The sequence below is a fragment of the Tamandua tetradactyla genome, chromosome 16 (genome assembly GCF_023851605.1).
Source record: "Tamandua tetradactyla isolate mTamTet1 chromosome 16, mTamTet1.pri, whole genome shotgun sequence".
In the NCBI taxonomy this organism is placed as follows: Eukaryota; Metazoa; Chordata; class Mammalia; order Pilosa; family Myrmecophagidae; genus Tamandua; species Tamandua tetradactyla.
Window position 1 is genome coordinate 46,005,678 of NC_135342.1, and position 12,814 is coordinate 46,018,491.

The following is a 12,814-nucleotide window of genomic DNA, read 5'->3' on the forward strand; positions in this document are numbered from 1 at the left end:
TTACAAAATGGGAAAAAGACTTGAACAGACACCTGCCAGAAGAGGAAATACAAATGGCCAAAAGGCACATGAAGAGATGTTCAATGTCCCTGGCCATTAGAGAAATGCAAATCAAAACCACAATGAGATATCATCTCACACCCACCAGAATGGCCATTATCAACAAAACAGAAAATGACAAGTGCTGGAGAGGATGCGGAGAAAGAGGCACACTTATCCACTGTTGGTGGGAATGTCAAATGGTGCAACCACTGTGGAAGGCAGTTGGGCGGTTCCTCAAAAAGCTGAATATAGAATTGCCATATGACCCAGCAATACCATTGCTGGGTATCTACTCAAAGGACTTAAGGGCAAAGACACAAACGGACATTTGCACACCAATGTTTATAGCAGTGTCATTTACAATTGCAAAGATATGGAAACAGCCAAAATGTCCATCAATAGAAGAGTGGCTAAACAAACTGTGGTATATACATACGATGGAATATTATGCAGCTTTAAGACAGGATAAACTTATGAAGCATGTAATAACATGGATGGACCTAGAGAACATTATGCTGAGTCAGTCTAGTCAAAAACTAAAGGACAAATACTGTATGGTCCCACTGATGTGAACCGACATTCGAGAATAAACTTGGAATATGTCATTGGTAACAGAGTCCAGCAGGAGTTAGAAACAGGGTAAGATAATGGGTAATTGGAGCTGAAGGGATACAGACTGTGCAACAGGACTAGATACAAAAACTCAAAAATGGACAGCACAATAATACCTAATTGTAAAGTAATCATGTTAAAACACTGAATGAAGCTGTATCTGAGCTATAGGTTTTTTTTTTTTTTACTATTATTATTACTTTTATTTTTTTTCTCTTTATTAACATTCTATATCTTTTTCTGTTGTGTTGCTAGTTCTTCTAAACCGATGCAAATGTACTAAGAAACGATGATCATGCATCTATGTGATGATGTTAAGAATTACTGATTGCATATGTAGAATGGTATGATTTCTAAATGTTGGGTTAATTTCTTTTTTTCCATTAATTAATAAAAAAAAAAAAAAGTAAGCCTTAGTGTGTATTACTACCTCCCAGACACCTGGGGAATTCACCTGCATTCTCTTCAATGACAGACTTCTGAATTCCAGGTCTCAGCTATTCCTACATTAGACCAGCCTACCTCTCTTTCCAGTGTCACTCACGGAAGAAACCAATGCACTACAAATAAGAACACCAATATGCTAACTTTTTTCCAACACACTTTATATGTGGCCCCTTCTCCTTCACAGGCCAGACTCTCTTTTAAGAGAGTAAGTTTTTAGGCCATATGGAAGGTCAACACAGGACATATTTGCACTAGGCTCTCAAATTTCATCACACCTCAGACACTGGCTTATACAACAGAGAGGAACCCAATGCCTCCTTTAATATAGCTAAGATGGAAGAAACAGCACTTCCAAAACAATGTCCAATGCAGTCTTATATCTATTTAGCATTTGACAACCCCCCTAAGACTTAGGCTTATAGCTTATCACCTTTGACCTTCCCTGAAGCTCAGAAGGTCTGTAGGGCAAATAGTTTTATTACTGCCATTGTACAGGTGAGGAAAGGGCCAGAGATGTCAAGTGACTTGCTCAAGGTCAAAGAGTTATTAAGAGATGATATCAGGACTCGAATTCAGGTTGCCCAATATTGCATGCAGTAGACCCTTCATTCTTCTCTGCAGAACAAGAAGGTGTTCAGTTCCCTGCAGGATACATTGGCATTTGCCATTCTCCATTGGTGATATCGGTTTATGATTGTTCTTTTTTGAAGTATCTAAAGAAAGCCTTACAACTTCACAAGGCAAAAGCTATCAGAAGATTCAGTAACACCCTCTCCTCTTCTTGTCATCCCATCACCAAGATTTCAGAGGATAAGCCAGGCAGAAAACAGGTATCTCAAGCTTGAGATCACCTACCACAGCTTTCTCTCAAGCAGAAACAACCATCTCTGGAAAACAGCAGTGACCTCCCCTGACTTTAATGACAATGGTTGAAAGTGAAGACACAATGAAATCTGAAGACACTAAAACCTATATAGTTCAGAAATTCTTCCTGCATTTTTGATTAGGGAGACTTGTGAATGGTCATGCTTTCATAAAAGCCACCGTGACCAGCCACAGTGAGAAGACCAAGAGGTAAGAAAGGAAAGGCTATGATTAGCAGATAAGACACCACACGGGAAAACGTCAGCAATACCATGATTTCACCAACTGCAATATCCTTACTCTCCCTGTGGCTTGTTTATACTGTCCAGGAAAAGCTTCAGATGATGTGGCTCTATTTAAAATGCACAAGGACATCAGATGGATGTGCTAAATGAGCAGGTTCAATGCCGCTTTTACTTTTCCCCTCGCTTTCCATATTAAGATTGAGGCGTTGACTGTTAGGGATTCTTCCTGCAGGATGGAATGGGATATTACCAAACGCATTTGCGAGCAGGCTAAATCATGATTGACAAAACAAAATTTGTTAATACAATGGTTTGAGGCACTTGACAGAAATTTATGTCAACAGTGTAGATTAAGGGATTCAAAAAAATGAAATTTGCAGATGAAATGGCTTGGCTTTGATGTTTTCATGAAAAGCATTTGCTTGACAGACTGGCTCAGAGAGAACAAATGTGCATTTCCTCAATGCACGGGTTTTAAGTCTTGACATAACACCTATTAGCCCTGCTGTTTTTGTTCATTTGTCATATATTCCATTAGTCTTGGCTTTAACCATTCAAAGGGCTCTAGAGTGAGTAGTTGCTGAGTGGAAAACCACTAATGAAAGTGTCAGATTGGTCCCATGCAATCATGAGGTACAACCAAGTCTTTTTTCCAAGGGTTTATTGACTAGTTACGTTCCTTTATATTATTCTATTAATTCTACTAAGACCAAGATTCTTCCCCATTTAGAAAATATATTTTGATAAATGTCAGGACAGTTTTTTTTTTTATGAGTAGAGAAACCAAAGAAGGTTCAAGCCAAGCCAATGGTTCTCAATGTGTATATTTTAACAGGCTGTTCAAGTGATTCAATGCACACCAAATTTTGAGAACCACTGACTTGGGCAAAAGCCAAAAGAAATAGATTGACTTACATAACTATAAAGTCCATGAATAGAGAAGAAGGCTTCAGACATGGCAGTATCCAGACGCTCAAACAATATCACTAGGACCCCAACGTCAATTTTTCCACTTTTCTCCAGCACGCCTTCACTCTTCGATAACTGCCCCTCTGTGGTGGCAAGATGCCAGCAGCTTGCTTAAGTCCCATCTTCTAACTACCCCAGGAGAAACAGAATGCTTTTCCCCGATAGCTTCGACAAAGGTCCGATTTGCTCTGATTGGCACAATTCAGATCTTGTGCCCTTCCATGAACAGCTCAACACAGTAGCCTGAGGATGTCAAACTCTGAATGGCCAGTCATGCTTCACATATCAGGGATGGTTTGAACTCTAAAGCCACACAATTAAAGAATGAGAAGGGGTGACTGCCAAAAGAAAATAGAATTCTGATACCAAAAGACAGGGGAAGTATATTAGCTAGGCAAAGACAAAACATCCATGAGAAAATAACCAAGATCTTTGGTCTTTCAATAATTTCCAGATTAAGATAAGGAGGACGGCTTTTCTAAATCTACACATCTTACATCAATGCTACTAGGGATACTGAAGAAGGGACCCTGTATGTTTTATTTCACCCTCTTCCTCATGGTCTTTCTGGCTTCCTAGTTAATACAAATAGTGGAAGATTAGTTCTTAATAAACATAATCCAAAAAGTTGCTGGCGAGGAACTGGAAGAAGTGATTCCTTAGGAAACCTGACATTTCCTGAAACAAAGAGGGTTCCCTAATATTGACAATGGCGAGAATTTAGAAAAAAATTCCTTAAGGAACATCAGTACTAGTCTACAGAGATGGGTAATCATGTGTGTATGGGGGGGGCAAGTGGTCATATGTGATACTGTCGCCATCCAGTGTGACAGTCTCCCTCAGGAGAACCTTTCATTTTTCTCTTATTCACAGAGGAATTTATTTTGCAGAGGAATAAAGAGCTCATGTAGACACTCTGCCTTTCATCTTCAAACCAAGACTGAAACTTTGAGCTGTCATAGCTGTGCCATCTCAGCAGCCTAAATTCGGTGTTTTACAAAAGAGAGAGAAGAAAGAAAACTTTATCCGTTCTGTATACCGTCTTCTCTTCCCAGCACAAGGAAACATTTTCCCTTTTTGGAACAAATGAAAGTCCTCAGTGAGTAATCTCATTCTAACCTCAGAATTACTACCAAAAACAGATATTTTGTCAAATTCCACCCACAACATTAACTTGGTATTTGCTTGTGCCCCGCCCTTTAATTGTGATCTCCCCAAGGGCAAGGGAATGTTTAATACCTCCCTGCATCATCGATGCCGGACACAAAGCCTGGCACAGAGTCGGTTCTGAATATACATAAGCTGCATTAAACTAAGTGGAGTGCCCAGTTTCCCATCGTTTTTCCTTTCTATTACTGGGCAAACTGTTGCAGCATAAGATTGGCTCTTCTCTGGTTTCTAAGCCAGAACATTTGTTCCCTCATCACTAGGCAGGCTGTTGACAAAGACGAACTGTATTAAGGGCTCCCTAATGCCATCTTTCTCTCCCTCTCCTACAATTTAGCTATGTGACGATGACCTTGAGACAGTTTTACACCCAACTCCCTCATATGACCACTAGAGGGAAGCAGAGAACACAATGATGGCACAATGGCCATTTTGTCCAGCCTTTGTCTTCAGCTCACCAACTCCCTCAATTTTCTTAGATTTCATCCTTTAGCTAACTTTGGTTTTATGGGTGCACATTTGAGTACGAGAGAGTCTGGTTTGCTTTAGAGCAAAGAAAACCACTCTTTTTTTTTCTTTCTGTCCTTTAATGTGATTTCTCTGGGCAATAATTTCACTGGTAGGACAAATCAAAGTTTAAAAAATGCAACTGTTTTTTAAAATATGTCCTCTGCTTCAGAAAAGAAAAGAAAAACATCTTATCTATCCACATTAAGCTACAGCTTTCCCTTCTGAGCGTCTTTTCTATAAGATCTTTAACCGAGCTGTTCTATCACTCCATCCAGCTTCCATTCTTCTTTTGATCCAAAATCCAGTCTGGGAAAAAGCTCTCATTGGAAGGATAATTAAAGTAGATGAACAAGTCCTTCAGTCCCAGTTAATCCCGGTAAGTCTAATTCAGCTTCTATAGATGGAAGGATAAGTGTGTTCTCCCATCAGGCTCCCTCATAGCAGGGCTGCAGTCTACCCCAATAAATCACTCCCCAGACAAACACAAGGTCATGGAGACCAAGTTTCTACATAAGTAAGATTTAATTTGGTCTAGGTTTGATCCAATTGCACAGGTCAAGGAAACACTGCCAAAGGGGGAAAAAAACCATAAAAAAAACAAAAAAAAAAGCAGGCTACTTAGGGGCTAAATTTCAGGAAGAACTAGCGCCTTGAGACCTTCTTTTATCTGTACAAAAAGTTCCTCTTCAAGTTCCAGGGAAGTACCCTTAATATAGTGTGCAAATTGGAAGAACCTTTTAAAATAACAATTTAGTAATAACTACAAAGTACTCACTACGGCATAGCTTATAGAGCAGATTACTGCAAACAACCTAAACGTCCATTAAAAGAGATTAGTTAAAAGCATTTTGGTACAAAAAAAAAGGATTTTGGTACATCCCTACTATGAAATACCATACAGCTAATACAATAAATGAGGTCAATCTATATTTAATGAAAGGGGAGGATGGCTAGAAATATTAAGAGCTGTTACTAAAAAATGAAAGAGAGATACTTTTGGTTTCACAAACCATAACAAGTTAATATAAATAATGACAAAGAGGTTTAGAAAGATTCAGATAAAGCTAGTTTGGTGACGAGAGGGGTAAAAAAGTGGAAATTTCTCCACATTCTAGTATCATTTTGTGAAATTATTTCTTTTTAAAACTATAGAAAGTTGCCCAAATTAGCCAAATGTAACCATGCCTGCTCACTTGGGATTCTTTATTCCCTAAAATTTTATGTATTTCAAGCATGAGCAAGCATTTGGTCTTCACAGCCCAAAGAACGAGCAATAGTTTTAACTTTTTACTCTTCAAAATTTTAGAAACTAATATAAGTCTGCCAGTAAGAACTAACAGAGCACACAGAGAAAGTGAATACACAATTGTTTTCAAACTGAAAGTGAACAAACATACCCTTCATATTAGCTTTGCCCAGAGACATACATAAAAGCAGTGTCAAAGCTAAGAAGAGTGCTAAGAATTTCTCTCAGTACCCCTTCATTTAACATATGCAGGGAGGCCCAATGAGGTGATGTGATGTCCCCAGTTCAAACAAAGTGTAACCCAATTCTCTGGGACCCTGGCCACAGCACGGAATAACCAGGTCATTTCTCATATAAACCCAGGACATTTCTGAGAGTGAAAGACACTATTCATAATTATACCAGACAATAGTAGTGAACCAGGACTGTGCTGGGGCAACTGGACGTAATCACTGTACCAATCTCTCTTCAACCACATGAAATTCCAGAGAAGTGAATTTCATGCTGTTTGTTCCCCAGGCTCCTCCATCCCCCAGGGTATAACCTGAATGGGGGTGAGGGCACTCCACTCCTACTCCCCTCTACAGAAGGCATCTCAAGTGTAGTGCTTCCTTTTTATTCTAGTTGCAAATTCATTAGCAACCCTTCTCCTGGCCTCTTGGAAGGAACAAACTACCTAGCAAATGATTTAATCAGCTTGGGGAGAAATAAAACCAAAATAGGACTAGTGCTATTCTCTAACATTCTCTCAGTTGCTCTCAGAATCCCTGAAAGATGGGGCAGGCCTCCAGTTCCAGCGTTCTATCCTCCCCTGATAGGGTTCCCAGATTTAGTAAATGGAAGTACGGAACATCCAGTTAAATTCAAATTGCAGATAAACAATGAATTTTCTTTTTGGTGTAAGTATGCCCCCATACAATATTTGAGAGAAACTTACAATTAAAAAAAATTGCCTGTATACCTGAAATTCAAATTAACTAAGCATCCTGTACTTCATCTGACAACCCTTCTCTTGCACTTATTTCCACCCCACCTGTTTTTGAAGGTCCAAAACATGCCACCGATTGCTTGGGTTTTTAGATCTACACTTAGGGCTAGGAGAGAGAAGTCACAATGGAAAAACATAGGATAACAGCATGTATATTTACATGGCACCTGCCCTGTTCAAAGCCCTGTGTGTGACACCCTGGAGTACGGAAATTAAGCCAAGTTCCTCTTTGTCTTCCAACTGCTCACCAAAAAGAGCCAGTTTGGCAGATTAGCCCATCAGCTAAGGAGGGTATGTGTATGAGTCCTTCACCATCCAGCCTTTTCACCCTAATCTCCCACCATTGTCCCCCTCTCCAGTGTTACCCACCCCAGCCCAGCCATGCTTTCCACAGCTCACAGACCACACCATTCACTGCAGCTTTCTTAAGATTCTTACACCTTCCCATGTTTTTCTCATCTCAGCAAGACAAAACCCAATCTATCTTTTAAGTAGGTTCAAAAAGCACCTCACCCTTACAAAGCCTCTCTCTAAACCCTTCACCTACCCTACACTTCATTTCCACCTCTATCACTACCTGACATTGCATGCTGCTATTTTTTATTTTCTGGCTTATTGTCTGTCTTCTGGCTTTAGGCAGTCCCTTACGTCAAGGACTTTGCTGGCCTTGGGTACCACGTGGTGTCTTCAGTGCTTAGAAGAGTATCCAGTGCTCTGTAAACACCTGGAGAATGAATGGATGAAAGAATGAATGGTAAGTCACCTCCACAGGGAAGCCTCTCCTAACTACCCTCAGGAAAAATTAACAACTCCGTCCTTCATAATCCCTACCCTCTTTTTCATCTAGTCATGTTTCAAAAAAATAATAATAATAATTGCTGGGCACCCATCACATGCGGGGCCCTTAGCACCTCATATAACTTAGTTACATACTTATCTCTCTCTACTCTAATAAATGAAATTCTCGAGGTTAGAGAGTGATTTATTCATCCAGTTCACAGCCCCAACAATTAGCAGAGTGTGAGAAAGTGTTTAATAAGTGGAGTCATTTAAATTACTAGATATTTGGGGACAAGTGGCAAAAATGGAAGTGGGTCTTTCCTTGTATTTATAATTAGTAGGGACAGCATATCTTTACATTGCTTTTACAATGGACACTTTTATGACAATTGTAAGGTGTCATCTGCAGAGGCCTGTAGTAAAGGGGCACTGTCATACTTTGCTGGTAGAAACGCACCCAGTGCAGGGGTGGAACTTTCTTGGAGGCCCGTCTGGATCACTGCAAAGACAGTTGGACAGTATGGTGCCCTCTGACACGGCAATTCCTCCACGAGGAGTTCTTCCTAAGGAATGAAAACATACACGGAGGTGGATTCTTCCACCGTAAAAGTATTCTAATAATTTATGAGGAGAAATCAAAAGACTGAACATCCAATATAGAACTAAGAAGCTGTGAAAATCATTGCCCCAAATATTTAAGAACATCAAAAGACATTTAAAGACTAATATTAATTGAAAAGAGTAATAAAAGTCATATTTCCAGTGTGATCATATTTTGATAAGCAAAAATAATATACATACGCATGTACGCACACCAACACTCACACACCCACACATGAGTAGAGCTAACAATAGTTCAAATTGAGTGTAAGAGTTTAATTGTCTTCAGTTTTAGTGTTTGAACGTTTAAAGATTTTACAGGACAAATGGATTATTTTGATAGTAAGGAAAAATACATAACTTACCAAAAGGAAATGAAAATGTCTTAAGAATTGGAGATCAAGTAAAGCTAGAATGAGTTACATGAGGACCTCAAAGAGAAATCAGCCCAGGTGAGAGAAGGTACTCCAAATCCCAGAGCTCTGAAAGCTGTCTCCAGGAGAGCCGCATGTGCATATTCCTGAGAGAAGGGAAAGACAACGTTCAGTTGCATGCGTGTGGATGCACACACACACGCACACAGGCACATTTTCTCTTCCCCCTTGTGCATACATCTCCTTATCCACATTCACAAAGGAAACGCTATCCCAAAAAACTTTCTCCATTTCCTATTAGGAAATTCAGCTCAGGGAGTCATGTGTCTCCCCGAAGCCCAATCAGGAAAATGCTTTGGGGACTTCCAGGCTCCATTTTTATGAGATCATGACACATCTCCCTACTAAAGTGCTGAAATTATTGAGGGAGGGGTGTTTATAATGGACCTAGAAATTATTTTACCTCGGAGAATTAGCCCCCTTGAAAGTAACCAAGAAAGCCTCAGCTTCTGATTAAAACAAGAGTCAAAGTTTATCAATTCTGGGAGTTCCACAACAAGCTACAAGACTCAGGAACAACCACTAGCTTAAGCTCTTTTTAAAATGTCTTTCCCTCCTCTCATTATGTCTGTTATCTTCTTGCTCCAAATCATTGGCACTGCAACCCTTCAGTTCAATTTCCCAGTGGAAAGTACTAACAGCCTCCTGACTCAGCCACTCACATCCCCACTGGGAAACTCACAGAAATGTCATTAAGGGCTTTGGGGTATAGAAGGAGGTACAGTGAGGCATGGTGATTCTGGGGAGCACTGAAGGCGCATCTCATCAGCATTCTTAGGAGGGAAATAGCAGCTAATAATATAAGGCACCGTAGATAGTTGAGAACAGGTACACAGCTGGTCTGCATTGGTGGGTAGTTACAAGTTGTTATTTATTATTATGTTGTCATCATAAAAGAATGTTGATGAAATCAAGATGAGAATGACTGAGGGTTTCTGTGCTTGTAACTAGCTCGCTGTGTGTTATGTGTATCTCCTCTGCCCTTTGTGGGTCTCGGTTTGCTGTCTATCAAATCAGGTGTTGAGTGACAGATAATTGGTCCCCAAACCCAACTGTTTATCAGATTTTTTAAAAACACAGATGCCAGTCTAACATCAATCCTTCTACATAAGAATTTTTAGGAGTTGGAGTCTTAGGATCTATATGTATTTAATGATCTCCAGGTGTTTTGACTTGGACAGTCAGCAAACACACACACACAGAGTTTGGGCACTGCTGGATTATGTGTATCTCTGGCCTTTTCCACTTCTAACATCTCCTATTTCAAAAAAATCAAAGGGGTGCCCAAAGGACCACTGAGTGTGGAGATGTGATCATCCAAACCTTGATGGATTTCAAGTGAGGAAATACAGAATATGGCCTGAGGTGACAGACAACGTAGATACTGTGAATTCAACATTACAAAGCTCAGATCTAGAGTTCTGAGAAAATAAATCCATAGAAATGTAGGTGGACTGGCCCCTTCTGTGATACTTATGTCACACTTGAGTCTTGCTTGGTGAGAAATACCTACTTGCCTTAGAACTTTGTTTTGTGCATTTAAAAATACAATCACCAGAATTTAAAAATTGTCCAACTGTGTTAATGTCAGATAAAAGAGAGAAAGGGTTTACCTGAAATTTACATAAAAATACCAAACTTCGGTCCCTAATCAACACTTCTGTATAAAGTTATTCAGATCAGTCATTCTCATTCAGAATGATATCACAATAAGTACTCAGGGAGGCTCTTTGAACATTACCTTGAATACATTCTGTTCAAGAAGGGATTTTGCATGAATATAAAAAGTTATCACCAAAATTAACTGCAAACTGAGTATTAACTTAATAGCATCAAATAAATCACAAATCTTCGAGAAAAATTTCAATGGTCCCATGGGTTGCATGCCACATAGCCTCTGGAGGCAGCAGAGGTGATGGTCGTTGCCTGAGATGCCCCCACGGCTGAGGTGTTTGGTCACTGGATAGTCTAGCTCACTGCCCTCCAATCTTGATGGCAGAGATGTTAACAGGCTTCCTGCAGCTTGCCCTCAAAGAGGAAATAGTTAACTTTCTTTCACAGGCTGTTAAACTATAGAAGCGACATGCTGTATTGAAAAAAAAAAAAAACCCAGCATGTTAATGTTTTTACAGCTGAGCACAGTCCAAGTGAGGAGGAAGGCTGAATCTATCTTTGCCATTCAGGATTTGGGACAGTATCTTGGGAACCTGGGGCTGCTATCCTGTCTGGGTTCCTTCACCTGAGTGCAACTCACTGATACCATAACCAAAGCATGTTGGTTGACTCTTTCCAACTGGATGAGTACAAAATGCGTAAGTGTATCTACTCCTGGGTCTAAGGAAAAATCATCCTTGGAGTGAGAACTTGCCAATTGTTTTTTGTTTTTTAGTTTCTTGTTCAGCAGTTGTAGTCACTCATTAATTAATTCATTAAAAATATTTTTTGAGCACCATGTGCCAGGAATTGTGCTAGGTTTCAGTGATACAGAAATGAGTAAGGAACCTGTTCCCGCCAACCTTATGCTTTAATAGAGGTTAAGAGAGAAATATTCAAATAAACAAATAAATTTAACAAGTAATTTTAAGCAGTCATAAGGGCCATAAAGGAAATGAACAAGAAGTTGCTAAACAGCATGAGGGAGATGGTCAAGAAAAGCCTCTCTGAAAATACTGCCAAATCTCAGAGATTCCAGGCTCTCAGCTTTATCATATAATAAGCACCTACTTTTAATGGCAAATTCTGGAAATTAATGTTTTTCTTAAGATCCAGTGTTGAAAAATGCCTGGAATCTACTGATCCCCACTCTTATATATAAATCAGATGCTTTCATCAAACAAACAAACAAAACAGTTTGAATTTAGACTTTGGCAGAAATATGAGAAATATTCAGACCAACTGAAGACTAATCAACAAGTATACTCACTGAGCCATCTAACCAGAAATCGTATGGAAATTAAAATACAAACCAGAAAGATTAAGTATTTTTCATTTTACCTTTAAGGAATTCTGCATATATGAGAAAGTATACAGTCTATTGCTTGGAATATTCCTATATCAAATAGGCTGTTCACACAATTAAAGCAGTGTCATTACTTTTAAGATAGGACTTTGCATTTTACAATTTACGTATTTTACACAACCCTATAAGGGAAGTATATATCCCTATTTCACATAAAAGAAAAACAGGTTTAGAGGGGTTATAACTTGTTCAAGGCCATACTGCTATCTAGAAGCAGAGTCTAGGCATGAACTCAAGTAGTTTCACCTAAGGTACAATGCTTCTTTCACACTTCCACATTGTAGTTAAGAATAGGAAGTAAGGAGGGTTTATCTTGTTCACATTTTCTGTAACGTGTAAAGAATGACAGGAATATAGAACAGACCTATTTTTTGAGGGTGAGCTTTAGTTGCTTTAGGAGAGGGCAATAATCTTAACATCTTATGAAGCCCATTATATAGTATGAGGACTACATATAATTTATTCCATCTTATTCTGATGACCACCAGTGAAGTATTTCTCCAAAGATTCAATTAAGCCTTCAAGGTTGTAATGGCCTCCAGTAACAAACAGTGCCCAATTCTGAACTCAGGTTGTTCTGCTCTGACCTCATTTAGTTGGTGGAGACTCGCACTGTTCTTGATAGTAACTGTCTACAGTGTACCTCCCCAGTTAGCTCACTTACAATATGTAGACAGAGCTGTGTCTTTCCGACTGATGCAGAGCAGGTGATAAACTAGAGTCGGCTGACAAGGAGGAAGACTGGTACTGTCATCTCCACTTCACAGTGGAGAGATCTGAGGCCAGTAGCCAGGACTTCCTCAGTGACTCACCTAATCAGAGGCAGAACCACATCTGAAAGGAAGATCTCCAGAAAGCCAGCCTATGTGAATTTCTCAAAATGTCCCACCC

General features: G+C 39.5%; 1 long non-coding RNA gene across 1 annotated transcript in view; it reads right to left on the reverse strand.

Moving 5' to 3' along the window:
• Window positions 1-7,715: 7,715 nt before the first annotated feature.
• The window catches only part of LOC143660299 (uncharacterized), a 37,905-nt gene continuing 32,806 nt past the window's right edge, over window positions 7,716-12,814 (reverse strand). Inside the window, exons 2-4 of the long non-coding RNA XR_013163926.1 lie at window positions 8,836-8,990; window positions 8,328-8,433; window positions 7,716-7,814 (exon numbers count right to left, since the gene is read on the reverse strand). This is a non-coding gene — a long non-coding RNA (uncharacterized LOC143660299). The remainder of the gene's footprint in view (window positions 7,815-8,327; window positions 8,434-8,835; window positions 8,991-12,814) is intronic.